Source organism: Colius striatus, unplaced genomic scaffold (assembly GCF_028858725.1).
Source record: "Colius striatus isolate bColStr4 unplaced genomic scaffold, bColStr4.1.hap1 scaffold_76, whole genome shotgun sequence".
NCBI classification, from domain to species: Eukaryota; Metazoa; Chordata; class Aves; order Coliiformes; family Coliidae; genus Colius; species Colius striatus.
The window spans coordinates 45,321-61,232 of NW_026908538.1; the positions used below are offsets into that span (position 1 = coordinate 45,321).

Here is a 15,912-nt window from a genome sequence, read left to right on the forward strand (position 1 = left end):
TACCACAATCCCCTCAGCACAGAGGGATGGGGGTTGTTGTGTCCCCCCTGGACACCTGTGGGTACCACAATCCCCTCAGCTCAGCACAAAGGGATGGGGGTTGTTGTGTCCCCCCTGAACACCCTGTGGGTACCACAATCCCCTCAGCTCAGCCCAAAGAAGGATGGAGGTCGTTGTTTTCCCCCTGTGATGCATTTCACTCGTGGTTTCTGATTGTTCAGCCAAGATCTCAGTTTCTACTCGTGGGCTTTTCATTATCTTAGTTAATTGTTCATTCCAATCACTCCCAACACACTCCAAGCCCTGCCCAGGGCAGCATTCACCCCCCACTCCATGCCCAGAGCAGACTGCTGCTTCCCTCCTTGAAGGAGTGGGTTTTGTAGCACCTAAAGGAGGAGAACCTGAGGAGGAGATCACAGGAGTGATGTGGGGCAAGAAAGGGCAGGGTTCAAGATGAGTTCCAGGGGGGTTTGGAGTGGGCACAGCCCCATCTCCTGGCAGGATTTCCTCAGCCTCATAGCTCTGGTTCCTTCTGAGGGCCCTGAGGAGCATCTTGCAGCGAGGAGTTCTGAGGTGCTGGAGCTCTCTGGGGGTGTCTGTCAGGCAGCAGCCACGAGGGATGGATGGCAGGACCTGTTCACCTGGGGAAATGTGGCAGCAAGGCAGGAGGTGACCCTGGTTTAACCCTTTGCTCTGACTGGGAAGATGTCAACAGCTTCACCTTTGTTTGTTTTAATTGCTTGAGGTGAGGATGAGATGAGATGAGGTGAGATGAGGTGAGATGAGGTGAGGTGAGATGAGGTGAGATGAGGTGAGATGAGATGAGATGAGGTGAGATGAGATGAGGTCAGGTGAGATGAGGTGAGATGAGATGAGGTGAGATGAGATGAGGTCAGGTGAGATGAGATGAGGTGAGGATGAGATGAGATGAGGTCAGGTGAGATGAGATGAGGATGAGATGAGATGAGATGAGATGAGATGAGATGAGGTCAGGTGAGATGAGATGAGGTGAGGTGAGATGAGATGAGATGAGGTGAGATGAGGTGAGGTGAGATGAGATGAGGATGAGATGAGGATGAGATGAGATGAGGTCAGGTGAGGTGAGATGAGGTGAGGTGAGGATGAGATGAGGTCAGATGAGATGAGGTGAGGATGAGATGAGGATGAGATGAGATGAGGTCAGGTGAGATGAGATGAGGATGAGATGAGATGAGGTCAGGTGAGGTGAGATGAGATGAGGTGAGGTGAGGTGAGGATGAGATGAGGTGAGATGAGGTGAGATGAGATGAGGTGAGATGAGATGAGATGAGGTGAGATGAGATGAGGTGAGATGAGATGAGGTGAGATGAGGTGAGGTGAGGTGAGGATGAGATGAGGTGAGGTGAGGATGAGGTGAGGTGAGGATGAGATGAGGTGAGATGAGATGAGGTGAGATGAGATGAGGTGAGATGAGATGAGATGAAGTCAGGTGAGATGAGATGAGCTCAGGTGAGATGAGGTGAGATGAGATGAGATGAGGTGAGATGAGATGAAGTCAGGTGAGGTGAGGATGAGATGAGATGAGATGAGGTCAGATGAGATGAGGTGAGATGAGATGAGATGAGATGAGATGAGATGAGATGAGATGAGATGAGATGAGATGAGATGAGCTCAGGTGAGATGAGGTGAGATGAGATGAGATGAGATGAGATGAGATGAGGTCAGGTGAGATGAGATGAGATGAGATGAGGTCAGGTGAGATGAGATGAGGTGAGATGAGATGAGATGAGGTCAGATGAGATGAGATGAGGTGAGATGAGCTGAGATGAGATGAGGTCAGGTGAGATGAGATGAGGTGAGGTGAGGATGAGATGAGGTCAGATGAGATGAGGTGAGGATGAGATGAGATGAGATGAGGTCAGATGAGATGAGGTGAGGTCAGGTGAGATGAGATGAGGATGAGATGAGATGAGATGAGATGAGATGAGGTCAGATGAGATGAGATGAGGTGAGGTCAGGTGAGATGAGGTCGAGATGAGATGAGGTCAGGTGAAATGAGGTGAGGTGAGGATGAGATGAGATGAGGTGAGATGAGGTCAGGTGAGATGAGGTCAGATGAGGTGAGGTGAGGATGAGATGAGGTGAGGTCAGATGAGGTGAGATGAGATGAGGTGAGGTCAGGTGAGATGAGATGAGATGAGATGAGGTGAGGTCAGGTGAGATGAGATGAGATGAGGTCAGGTGAGATGAGATGAGGTCAGGTGAGATGAGATGAGGTCAGGTGAGATGAGATGAGATGAGGTGAGGTCAGGTGAGATGAGATGAGATGAGATGAGATGAGGTGAGGTCAGATGAGATGAGATGAGGTCAGGTGAGATGAGGTCAGATGAGGTGAGGTGAGGATGAGATGAGGTGAGGTCAGATGAGGTGAGATGAGATGAGATGAGATGAGGTGAGGTCAGGTGAGATGAGATGAGGTCAGGTGAGATGAGATGAGATGAGGTGAGGTCAGGTGAGATGAGGTCAGGTGAGATGAGGTCAGGTGAGGTGAGAACAAGACCAGGGATATTAAATCAAGGCCTTGCAATAAGGTCTCACCCAGAGCACTCTGGGGCTTTCCCACACACTCCCTTCCATGAGGTGTGGAGATCACTGGAGGAGTCTCTGGGTGTCCCCAGCCATGTGCTGCTGGTTGTTAAAGGTCTGAAATCCTCCTAGAGTCAGGAACTCTGTTTCTTTCAGGCCTGGGACCTGGCTGCTGTGATAACTTCCAGGTTGAGAGGGCAGAGACTTCCATTCTCCACCCCCTGCAGAAGCAGCTCAGGCCTTAGTTCAGCCCTTCTGGCTAAAGATGTTGCAGTTTCTCTTCATTGAGCTTTGTATCCCCTGGAATTTCTCCCTGTGTTTGTAAAGACCCCTTGTCCCACCTCTACTTGTGGCATTCTGGCCTCTGAGAGGGATGGAATCACCTCTCTCTGCTCTTAGATCTCGACCTTCCCCTTTCAAACTCCCTCACAAAGCTTCCACCCCTGCCCTGTCCCTTCCAACAGTGAACCAAGACCCTCAGATACAACCACCCCCCTGGAGGAGGGGATTTCTCCCTCCAGGACTCAAAGCTCTGCAGTCTCAGGGGTTTAAGTGGGTGAAATGGTTTCAAAGCAGGAAGGAAAACGTCCCTGGAGGAGCAACACACGTGGCTGAGACATAAAACCAGGGGCTTTGAGGGAGAAGCAAGAGGCCCTCAGCCTCTTTTTACCCTCTGGAGAAGGGCTGGTGGCCTGAGGGCTTTCCTCTACCATCACTCCCTTCTTCCACAACTGTGCTGGTGCTTTTCCTGCCTCTCCCACAGGAACAGTTTTCTCTTTCTTCCATGTATTTTCTCTTCTTTGGTTCAAGTGCTGTGGATGGAACAAGCAGCAGCTGAACAATCACTCCCATGCAGTGAGGAGGGTTCAGTTCCTACCAAGCAGAGCCCAGATGCCACCATCCTTCATCCTTTGTGTTATAGAAGGAGATTGCTTTTGGAACTGGGAATAAAAAAACCCCTTTGGTTGGTTAATAGTGAAACAAAAGCTGTCTGCAAAAGGCTGTGGAGCCTGAGGCAGCTCATGGTGTGGTTCTGGCTGCGCTTCCAGCAGCTCCTGGGTGCTTTTAAGCTGTTTTAATGCTGGCTTGGGGGCAAACCATGAGGGAAAAAAGCCACCTTGTGCTCTAAGGGGGGTGTAGATGGAGCTTGAGGGGTCCTGAGGGGGGTTAGGGGGGGAGTGATGTGCTCTAAGGGGGTGTACATGGAGCTTGAGGGGGGTTAGGAGGGGAGTGATGTGCTCTAAGAGGGGTGTACATGGAGCTTGAGGGGTCCTGAGGGGGGTTAGAAGGGAGTGATGTGCTCTAAGGGGGGTGTACATGGAGCTTGAGGGGTCCTGAGGGGGGTTAGAGGGGAGTGATGTGCTCTAAGGGGGGTGTACATGGAGCTTGAGGGGTCCTGAGGATGTTTCCCATCCTCATCAGACAGCTCAGGCAGTGGGGGCTGGGTGAGGGGATGGGGAGGGGATGGAGAACTGGCTGAAGGACAGAGCACAGAGAGGGGTGATCAATGGCACAGGGTCCAGTGTGAGGCCTGTGGGCAGTGGAGTTGCACAGGGATGGGCTCTGGGGCCAGTCTGCTTCAACATCTCCATCAGGGAGCTGGGGGAGGGCACAGAGGGACCCTCAGCGAGTTCCCTGCTGGCACCAAACTGGGAGCACTGGCTGAGTGCCCAGAGCCTGAGCTGCCAGGCAGGGAGAGCTGGGCACAGAGGGAGCTGCTGAGGGGCAGCAAGGGCAGAGTGGTGCAGCTGGGCAGGAACAAGCCCAGCAGCAGCCCAGGCTGGGGCTGAGCTGCTGGAGAGCAGCTCCAGGAGAGGGACCTGGCAGTGCTGGGGGAGAACAAACCAACCCTGAGCAGCAGCGTGGGCTCGTGGGCAAGAAGCCAACGGCAGCCTGGGGGCAGCAAGAGAGTGTGGGCAGCAGGGCCAGGGAGCTTGTGCTGCCCCTCTGCTCTGCTCTGCCAGAGCTGGGGAGGCCTCAGCTGGAGCCCTGTGGCCAGTGCTGGGCTGCCCAGCTCCAGAGGGACACAGAACTGCTACTAAGGGCTACCAGAGGCCAGCACAGGGCTACCAAGATGCTGAGGGGACAGACAGCTCTGTGAGGAGGAAAGGCTGCAGGACCTGGGGCTGGAGAAGCGAAGGTTGAGCTCAGGGGGGACAGGGAAGTGCTGGAGAGGCCAGGGCAGGGCCACCAAGATGCTGAGGGGCTGGAACATGTGTGTGAGGAGGAAAGGCTGCAGCCCTGGGGCTGCTCAGCCTGGAGAGGAGAAGCCTGAGCTCAGGGGCACCTCAGCAATGCTCAGCAATCCCTCAGGGTGGCTGTGGAGAGGATGGGGCCAGTGGTTGGGGTGTGGTGGCCAGTAGCAGGACAAGGGGGGATGGCCAAAAGCTGGGACACAAACAGTGCCCCTGAAACCCAGGGAGCAAGTCCTTTGGTGCTGAGCCGAGGGAGCCCTGGCCCAGGCTGCCCAGGGAGGGTGTGGAGGCTCCTCAGGAGGTTCCCAACCCCACCTGGACACGTTCCTGTGCCCCTGAGCCAGGGGAAGCTGCTCTAGCAGGGGCTGGGGCTGGAGCAGCTCTGCAGGGCCCTGCCCACCCCCAGCACTGTGTGATCTGTATTTCTATACCACTGTGTATCTCCCATTGCAGCCCCCATGGGTGCTTGGCCAGGCATGTGGAGTCGCTGGTGGAGGAGGAGGTTGGAGCTGCAGCTGTAGTGGCAGCCAGGGTGGGAGCAGGGGAACGACTGCTGGCCCATATGTGCCAAATGGTGCTGGGCCAGGTGAGTCTGCTGCCAGAACCAGTGTCTGTAGTCACTGCAGTGAGGATCTTCACCTGTGTGGGTCTGAACCAAAGAATCAGAGAATGATTACAGTTGGAAAAGCTCCTGGAGCTGCTGGAGCCCAGCTCTGAGCCCTCACCCTGCCATGGCCACCACTGACCCCTCAGCACCTCACCCCACGCCTCTGGGATCCCTCCAGGGATGGGAAGAACCTCTAACCTGTATTTTTTTCCATCAGAAGTCCACCAAAACACACCTTTTCTCCTCAAAAATCCATCTTTTTCCTCAAAAATCCACCAAATCCCCATTTTTCCCCTCAGAACTCCATCAAAACCCCACTTTTCTTCCTTAAAACAACCACAATCCCCACTTTTTTCCTCAGAACTCCACCAAATCCACACTTTTCCCCTCAAAGATCCACCCAAACCCCACTTTTTCCCTCAGAACTCCACCAAATCCACACTTTTCCCCTCAGAACCTCACCCAAACCCCACTTTTTCCCCTCAGAAGGGTTCTGGTGGGAAAAGCCCCTGGAGCTGCTGGAGCCCAGCTCTGAGCCCTCACCCTGCCACGGCCACCACTGACCCCTCAGCACCTCACCCCACGTCTCTGGGATCCCTCCAGGGCTGGGCACTGCCCCAGCTCCCTGGGCAGCCTGGCACAGGGCTCACACCCCTCTCAGGGAAACAGTTCTGCCTCAGCTCCAGCCTCACCCTCCCCTGGGACAACTCCAGGCCGCTTCCTCTTGGCCTGTCCCTCGGCACTCGGCAGCAGAGACCGACCCCCCTCACTGCACCCTCCTGGCAGCGAGCTGCAGAGGGCTCCTGTCTCCCCTCAGCCTCTTCTCCAGCCTCAACACCCCCATTCCCTCAGCCCCTCCCCAGCCCCTTGTGCTCCAGCCCCTTCCCCAGCTCTGTGCCCGGCTCTGGCCCCGCTGCAGCCCCTCAGTGTCCCTGTGGCAGTGAGTGAGGGGCCCAACCCTGCCCCAGCCCTGGGGACACAGGGGACAGTCCCTGCCCTGCTCCTGCTGCCACCAGCCACGCTGCCCCCGGCCTCCTTGTCCCCCTGGGCACCCTCCTGGCTCCTCTGCAGCCCCCACAGGTCCTTTCACTCCAAACTGGTGCTGCTGGTGTCTGCCTGCTCCTGGCATCAGTTTGGGATGCTCTTTGTTCTGGCCTCAATCAGCGCTGCTGGCACCATCCCTGGCAGAGCACCACAGCATCACTTTGGCACTGACAGTGCCAGTCCCAGCCTGGCTGCCCCATGTCACTGTAGCACTGGTGGCATCTGCCAGGTGTTGGCACAAAGTCCTCCCCATCCTCACTCCCTGGCACCAAGTCATTGCCACCAGCCCCTGCCCCTGACTGGCGTCACGGCCCCAAATCAGTGCTGCTGGTTCCATCTCACCCTGGCACTGAGCTGCCAAGCGTCACTCCCACCCCCCAGTGCCAGGCACACCCGGGGACACTGGTGATGGGGACAGATCCCTGGGGGCACCCAGGTACCGATGGGTCCCACTGGCCTTCCAGTCGCCCAGTACCAACCCAGGGGCACCCAGCCATCCTCTGCCAGCCCCCAGCACAGCCCCCTCCTCCCTGGTACCAGCCTCTCCCAACCCCAACCCCCCAGTACTGGGGGCCTCCCCCACAGTCCCAGTATCCCCCAGTCCCAGTATCCCCTGTGCCGACCCCCAGTCCCAGTATCCCCTGTGCCCGCCCCCAGTCCCAGTATCCCCCAGTCCCAGTATCCCCTGTGCCCACCCCCAGTCCCAGTATCCCCTGTGCTGACCCCCAGTCCCAGTAACCCCTGTGCTGACCCCCAGTCCCAGTATCCCCTGTGCTGACCCCCAGTCCCAGTATCCCCTGTGCCCATCCCCAGTCCCAGTAACCCCTGTGCCCACCCCCAGTCCCAGTATCCCCTGTGCCCACCCCCAGTCCCAGTATCCCCTGTGCCGACCCCCAGTCCCAGTATCCCCTGTGCCCACCCCCAGTCCCAGTATCCCCTGTGCCGACCCCCAGTCCCAGTATCCCCTGTGCCCACCCCCAGTCCCAGTATCCCCTGTGCCCACCCCCACTCCCAGTAACCCCTGTGCCCACCCCCAGTCCCAGTAACCCCTGTGCCCACCCCCAGTCCCAGTATCCCCTGTGCTGACCCCCAGTCCCAGTATCCCCTGTGCCCATCCCCAGTCCCAGTAACCCCTGTGCCCACCCCCAGTCCCAGTATCCCCTGTGCCGACCCCCAGTCCCAGTATCCCCTGTGCCCACCCCCAGTCCCAGTATCCCCTGTGCCCACCCCCACTCCCAGTAACCCCTGTGCCCACCCCCAGTCCCAGTATCCCCTGTGCCCACCCCCAGTCCCAGTATCCCCTGTGCTGACCCCCAGTCCCAGTAACCCCTGTGCTGACCCCCAGTCCCAGTATCCCCTGTGCCCACCCCCAGTCCCAGTATCCCCTGTGCTGACCCCCAGTCCCAGTATCCCCTGTGCCCACCCCCAGTCCCAGTATCCCCTGTGCTGACCCCCAGTCCCAGTATCCCCTGTGCCCACCCCCAGTCCCTGCATGCAGGTGCCAGTTCCCCCCTGTGTGCCAACCCCAGTACCCCCAGTCCCTGCTCCTTTACCCGGCTCCCCCAGTACCGTTCCCTCATCCCTGGTGCCCCCCCTTGCCGACCCCAGTCCCGGTGTCCCCCCCGTACCGATCGCTCCCGGGTCCCAGCGCCCCCCCAGCTCCCGGGGTCCCCCCGCCCCAACCGATCCCCATTGCGGTGTCTGCTCGTACGGATCGATCCCCAGGTCCCGCTCCCCACCCCAGCTGCGCGCCCGTCCCCCCGGTCCTGGGGTGTCCCCCCGTAATGGTCCCAGCTCCTGGCATCCCCTGCTCCCGGTGTCCCCCAGTTCAGACCCCGCTCCCGATGTCCCCCGCATCGCCCGGCCCCTGCTGCCGGTGTCCCCGTGTCCATCGCTCCCTGGTCCCTGTGTCCTCTCGTGCTGACCCCAGCACCGATCTCTCCCCGCTGCCGGTGCCCCCCGTCCCCATCACTGCTCCGTCCCATCACCTCCCCCCGTACCGACCCCGGTCTCGGTGCTTCCCGGTACCGATCGGTTCTCACTCCCGGTGCTCCGCCCGTCCCCATCACTGCCCCATCCCATCATCTCCCCCCGTACCGACCCCGGTCTCGGTGCTTCCCGGTACCGATCGGTTCTCACTCCCGCACCGATCGCTCCCCGAGTCCGGCACCCCTCGCACTAACCCCAGTCCCGATGTGTCCCCGTATCGATCGATCCCCTCTCCTCGTTTCCCCCTCGTACCGATCGATTCTCACTCCCGGTGCCCCCCGTCCCCATCACTGCCCCGTCCCATCACCTCCCCCGTACCGACCCCGGTCTCGGTGCTTCCCGGTACCGATCGATTCTCACTCCCGGTACCCCCCGTATCGATCTCTGCCCCATCCCATCATCTCCCCCCGTACCGACCCCAGTCTCGGTGCTCCCCGGTACCGATCGATTCTCACTCCCGGTGCCCCCCGTATCGATCTCTGCCCCGTCCCATCATCTCCCCCCGTACCGACCCCAGTCTCGGTGCTCCCCGGTACCGATCGGTTCTCACTCCCGTATCGATCGCTCCCCGAGTGCGGCACCCCTCGCACTAACCCCAGTCCCGATGTGTCCCCGTATCGATCGATCCCCTCTCCTCGTTTCCCCCTCGTACCGATCGATTCTCACTCCCGGTGCCCCCCGTACCGATCTCTGCCCCATCCCATCATCTCCCCCGTACCGACCGCAGTCTCGGTGCTCCCAGTTGTCCCCTGTCCCCATCACCGCCCCGTCCCATCACCTCCCCCCCTACCGACCCCAGTCTCGGTGCTCCCCGGTACCGATCCGTTCTCACTCCCGGTGCCCCCCGTATCGATCACTGCCCCGTCCCATCACCTCCCCCGTACCGACCCCAGTCTCGGTGCTCCCCGGTACCGATCGATTCTCACTCCCGGTGCCCCCCATCCCGATCTCTGCCCCGTCCCATCACCTCCCCCGTACCGACCCCAGTCTCGGTGCTCCCCGGTACCGATCGGTTCTCACTCCCGGTGTCCCCCCGTATCGATCTCTGCCCCGTCCCATCACCTCCCCCGTACCGACCCCAGTCCCGGTGCTCCCCGGTACCGATCGATTCTCACTCCCGGTGTCCCCCCCGTCCCCATCACTGCCCCGTCCCATCACCTCCCCCGTACCGACCCCAGTCTCGGTGCTCCCCGGTACCGATCGGTTCTCACTCCCGGTGCCCCCCGTATCGATCACCGCCCCGTCCCATCATCTCCCCCCTACCGACCCCAGTCCCGGTGCTCCCCGGTACCGATCGGTTCTCACTCCCGGTGCCCCGCCCGTGCCGACCCCACCTCCGATGTCCCTCTTAGCGATCGCTCTCTGGTCCCGACATCTCCCCCGCACCGGACAGAGAGGTTCGGCAGCAAATAACCTCCCTTTGCTTTCTACCTGTAGCCTTTTGCAGCTTCGAGACTTTGGCGCTGCCTTCAGAGATGGGCATTCTGTCATTAACCCCTTCCAGGCCAGCACCAGCTTCCCAGCCCCGGCTTCGTGGGCAGTGCCTGCAGGGGGGGCTGTTCCTTCACAGACCGCAGCCAGGGGGCGGACACGACCTCGGGTGCCCACACTCTGCTCCCTTCGCTGTTCCGCTCGCACGAGGTTCAGCAAACCCTTCTCAAGAGGTGAATATCTCCCTTCAGCGTCATTAAAGGAGTGTCTAGCGGTTGGTCTGGTCTTGCTGGTCCCTTCCACCATGAGTAACGGTTCACTGAACCCCCATTCTACACAGATAGGGTCAGTCGAGTTACAGGACCAAGTTGTAACAATAACCTCAACTCCTTTATGAACAGCTGCAGTGCATTGCTGCCCTGGTCGGTCCATTCCCATGGTTTTGCTTTCTTTGAGCAAACTATAAAGGGGACGAGCAACGATGGAGAAGGCAGGGATGGGGAAGGCAGGGATGGAGAAGTCAGGGATGGGGAAGGCAGGGATGGGGAAGGCAGGGATGGGGAAGGCAGGGATGGAGAAGCCAGGGATGGGGAAGGCAGGGATGGGGAAGGCAGGGATGGGGAAGGCAGGGATGGAGAAGGCAGGGATGGAGAAGGCAGGGATGGAGAAGGCAGGGATGGAGAAGGCAGGGATGGAGAAGCCAGGGATGGGGAAGGCAGGGATGGGGAAGGCAGGGATGGGGAAGGCAGGGATGGAGAAGGCAGGGATGGAGAAGGCAGGGATGGGGAAGGCAGGGATGGGGAAGGCAGGGATGGAGAAGCCAGGGATGGAGAAGCCAGGGATGGAGAAGCAGGTACAGCCATGGAACAGTCGGTGTAAGTATGGGACACCTGGAACAGCCACGGGAAACTTGGTATAGCCATGAGTCAACTGGAACTGCCATGGAACAATTGTTGTAGCTGTGAGACACTTGGTACAGGCACAGGACTCTTGGTATAGCCACGAGACACCAGGTACAGCCACAGGACAATTGATATATCTGTAGGATACCTGGTACAGGCACAGAACACTCAGTATAGCCATGGGACACCAGGGACAATTGTTGAATCACTGGACACAGCCATGGAACACCCAGTAGAGTCATGAGACATCAGGTACAGGCACAGGAGCCTTGGTATAACCATAGGACACCTGGTATAACCATGGGACACCAGGTACATCCACAGGACACTTGGTATAGCCATGGGACACCCAGTGCAGGCACAGGACAGCCAGTATAGCCATGAAACACCAGGTAAAGGCACAGGAGTCTAGGTATAACCATGAGAAACCATGGATAGCCATGGGACACCCAATATAGCCATGGGATACCAGGTAACAGCCCCAGGACACTGAATATAGCCATGGGTCACACGGTACAGCCATGGAACAATTGGTAGAGCCACAGGACACCAGGTACAGCCAGGGGATACTCAGTATAGCCATGAGAGAGACACAGGTACAGGCACTGGACACTTGGTATAGCCATATGACATCCCATACAGGCACGAGACACTCGGTACAGCCATAGCACGTGGTACATGCACAGGACACCTGATACAGGTGTGGGATATACACTAAAGGCATGGGACAACCAGTACAGCCATGGGACACTTGGTAGAGCCATGAGACACCTGGTACAGCCATGAGAAACTCAGTGTAGCCATGGTACAGCAGATACAGCCATGGGACACTCAGTATAGCCATGGTACAACTGGTACAGGCATATGACACCTGGACAAGAGATGGGATAACAAGTACAGCCACAGGACACTCAGTATAGCCATGGTACAACTGGTACAGACATGGGACACCAGGTACAGCCATGAGAAAGTTGGCATAAGCATGGGACACCTGGTACATCCACAGGCTACTCGGTACAGCCATGGCACACGTGGTATAGGCACGAGACACTTGGTACAGGCACATGACACCTGGTATAGCCAGATGACAACATGGGACACTCATTATAGCCATAGGACAACTGGTACAGCCACAAGACACTTGGTACAGGAACATGATACCTGGTATAGCCATGGGACACCAGGTACAGCCACAGGACACTCAGTAAAGCCATGGGACAGCAGGTAAAGTGATGGCACACTTGGCAAAGATATGGGATACCAGGTACAGCCACTTGAAACATGGTATGGTCAAGAGGCACCTGGTACAGCCACAGAACACTCAGTATAGCCATGGGACACCCAGAAGAGGCACAGCATGTTTGGTATAGGCATGTGACACCATGTACAGCCACGGGACACCCAGTATAGATGTAGGACACTGGATACAGCACAGGACACTTGGGATAGCCGTGGGAAAACTGATACAGCCATGGGACACTGGATATAAGCACAGGACACCCAGTATGGGCATAGGACACATATAGCCATGGGACACTCAGTATAGCTGTCACACAGCATGTGCAGGCACAGAACACTGGGTAGAGCCATGGGTCACCTCGTAGAGCCATGGAACACTCAGTATAGGCATGGCACACCTGGTACATGCAAAAAACACCCAATACATGTCCAGGATACTTGCTAAACCTGTGGGACAGCCAGTACAGCCACAGAACACTTGGTATAGCCATGGGACAGCTGGTACAGGTACAGCACATGCTGTATAGCCATGGGACATGAGGTACAGACAAGGGACACCTGATAAAGACATGGGATACCCATACAGGCACGGGACACTTGGTATAGCCATAGGACACCTGGTATAGCTGTGGGACACCAGGAACATCCACAGGACACTTGGTATAGCCATGGGACATCTGGTACAGGTACAGCACATGTGGTATAGCCATGAGACACAAGGTACAGACAAGGGACACTTGATATAGCCATGGGATACTTGTACAGGCACAGGACACTCAGTGTAGCCATGGGTAAAGCAGGTACAGCCACAGGACATGGTATAGCCATAGGATATGCAGCAGAGCGATGGGACACTTGGTATAACCATGGGACACCAGGTACAGCCACAGGAGACTCAATACTGCTATGGGACAAATGGCACAGCCATGGCACATGGTACAGAAGTGGGATGCATGGTACAGCCATGGGACATATGGTAGAGCCATGTGTACTGGTTTAGACATGGCTGGGTGCCTGGTGCCCACCAAGTCACTCTATCACTACCCCTCCTCAACTGGACAAGGGAGAGAGAAATATAACAAAGCTTTGTGAGTCAAGATAAGGGCAGGGAGATCACTCAGCAATTAGTGTCATGGGCAAAACAGAAGTGTCATGGGCAACTGTCGTGGACAAAACAGAAAGTTCAAGCAGTGTGGCTTGGATGAGAGGACAGTGAGGTGGATGGAGAGCTGGCTGAATGACAGAGCACAGAGGGTGGGGATCAATGGTACAGAATGGAGTTGGAGGCCTGTGGGCAGTGGAGTTCCACAGGGATGGGTTTTGGGGCCAGTTTGGTTCAACATCTTCATCAACCACCTGGATGAGGGGACAGAGGGACCCTCAGCAAGTTCCCTGCTGGCACCAAACTGGGAGCACTGGCTGATTCCCCAGAGGCTGTGCTGCCAGTCAGTGGGATCTCAACCGGCTGGAGAGTTGGGCACAGAGGAACCTGCTGAGGTTCAACAAGGACAAGTGCAGAGTCCTGCAGCTGGGAAGGAACAACCCCCTGCACCAGGACAGGCTGGGGGTGACCTGCTGGAGAGCAGCTCTGCAGAGAGAAACCTGGGAGTCCTGATGGACAATAAGCTGAATATGAGCCAGCAACGTGCCCTCGTGGCCAAGAAGGACAATGGCAGCCTGGGGGCATCAAGAAGAGTGTGGGCAGCAGGTCAAGGGAGGTTCTTCTCCCTCTCTACTCTGCCCTGGTGAGGCCTCATCTGGAGTCCTGTATCCAGTTCTGGGCTCCTCAGCTCCAGAGGGACAGGGAAGTGCTGCAGAGAGGCCAGGGCAGGGACACCAAGATGATCAGGGGACTGGAGCATCTTCCTTATGAGGAAAGACCTGGGGCTGCTCAGCCTGGAGGAGCCTGAGCTCAGGGGGAGCTCATGAACAGTCACAAGTATCTCACTGGTGGGTGTCAGGAGGTTGGGACATCCCCTGTTTCTGTTGCATCTGGTGCCAGGACAAGGGGGGATGGGATGAAGCTGCAACACAAACAGTTCCATTTCAACACAAGGAGAAACTCTTTCCCTGCTGAGGTGAGGGAGCCCTGGCCCAGGCTGCCCAGGGAGGCTGTGGAGGCTCCTCAGGAGGTTCCCAAACCCACTTGGGCTCATTTCTGATCAAGGGGAACCCTCTTGAGCAGGGGATTTGGACTCAGATGATCCTTCGAGGTTCCTTCCAGCCCCCAGCACTGTGTGACTCTGGTTCCAGTGGCACAGGAGGGGAAAGTCCTGGCCCAGGCTGCCCAGGGAGGGTGTGGAGGCTTCTTCCTTGGAGCTCTTCAACCCCCCCTGGCCACGTTCCTGTGTGACCTGGTCTAGGTGGGAGCTGCTTCTGCAGGGGGTTGGGCTGGATGAGCTCTAAAGGTCCCTTCCAAGCCCACCATGCTGTGATTCTATGAAAACAGACTCCAATTAGGGAGAAAAAAAGTTTGATTTAATTAAGAAACAATAAGAGCAGGGAGATGAGAAATAAAACTGTCCTAAAAACCCCTCCCCCCACCCCTCCTCTGCCCACCACTCCCCTTCCTTCCCCCCAGCAGCGCAGACCATGGGGGTTGTGGGCAGTTCATCGCAGATGGACTTTGCCACTGCTGCTGCTCAGGGGGAGGCCTCCTCACGCTTCCCACTGCTGCACTGTGGGCTCCCTCCCACGGGAGACACTCCCTCACCAACTGCTCCAGCGTGGCTCCCTCCCACGGGCTGCAGCTCCTCACCGACTGCTGCAGTGGGGGTCACCCACAGGAGAACAGTCCCACAGGGACAGACTGCTCCAGCCTGGGGCCCTCACATATCACCAGACACACTGTCTCTTAGCTGAACTGTAAACATTTCCTTTCAGGAAATCCTGTTCTTACTCCCTTTTGAGCAGTCTGGAGCCTCTTGCTTTCCTGCACCCCCTGGTAGCACCTTCTGCCTTTCATCAGCAATCCTCCACAGCCAGGCACTGCCTTGGGGTGGGCAGCCTTCTGCCTCTCAGCTTGGCATGCAGCAGAGGAGTATTCCTTGCTCTCTGGTTGTCCTGACATGTCTCCCAGGGGGATGGGATGGGATGGGATGGGATGGGATGGGATGGGATGGGATGGGAGGGGATGGGATGGCATGGGATGGGATGGGATGGCATGGGATGGGATGGGATGGCATGGGGTGGGATGGGGTGGGATGGGATGGGATGGGATGGGATGGGGTGGGATGGGATGGGATGGGGTGGGATGGGGTGGGATGGGATGGGATGGGATGGGATGGGGTGGGATGGGATGGGATGGGATGGGATGGGATGGGATGGGACAAGTGTTGCCATTCTGCACCCTGGGCCCCAGGTCCTTCAGTTTGAAGTGAGTTCCCCAAGATACAAGCACAAGGCCCCCGAGATGATCAGGGGACTGGAGCATCTTCCTTATGAGGAAAGGCTGCAGGACCTGGGGCTGTTTAGTCTGGAGGAGCCTGAGCTCAGGGGGAGCTCATTAACAGTCACAAGTATCTCACTGGTGGGTGTCAGGAGGTTGGGGCAGCATTTTTTTCTGTTGTATCATGGCAAAGCAACCTGGAGCTACAGCATCTTGACTGTCAATCATCTGTTGCTGAATTTACAGCTCAGCAGAGCTAGCAGGAACATCTGGAGACAGTCAAGTCAGGCTTCTCAGCAAAGGCAGTATGACCTTCATCTTGTCTCTTTTCACTGGGCACAGAGCCCTGCTACAATGGCCTTATCCCTCCCTCACACTTTGCTCACCCACAGGCCCTCCCCAGCCAATGTCTGAGCAGCAATGGGCAGATTTACTCACAACCTCCAGGCTACTTCATGCTGCTGCAGCAAAAGTGTCCCTTGGATATCAGCTTAAAGCCATCTCAGCCCTGTTTCCCACAGCCCTGGTGAGGAGAGCTCTGGAAGAGGTGGG

At 57.4% G+C, this 15,912-nt stretch overlaps 1 long non-coding RNA gene across 1 annotated transcript; it reads right to left on the reverse strand.

Moving 5' to 3' along the window:
- Positions 1-248: 248 nt before the first annotated feature.
- Positions 249-9,843, reverse strand: LOC133629574 (uncharacterized). The gene is made up of 3 exons (XR_009821081.1): positions 9,735-9,843; positions 5,192-5,409; positions 249-3,377 (listed from the first exon to the last, which is right to left on the reverse strand). It is a non-coding gene; the product is annotated as an uncharacterized LOC133629574 (long non-coding RNA).
- Positions 9,844-15,912: the final 6,069 nt, after the last annotated feature.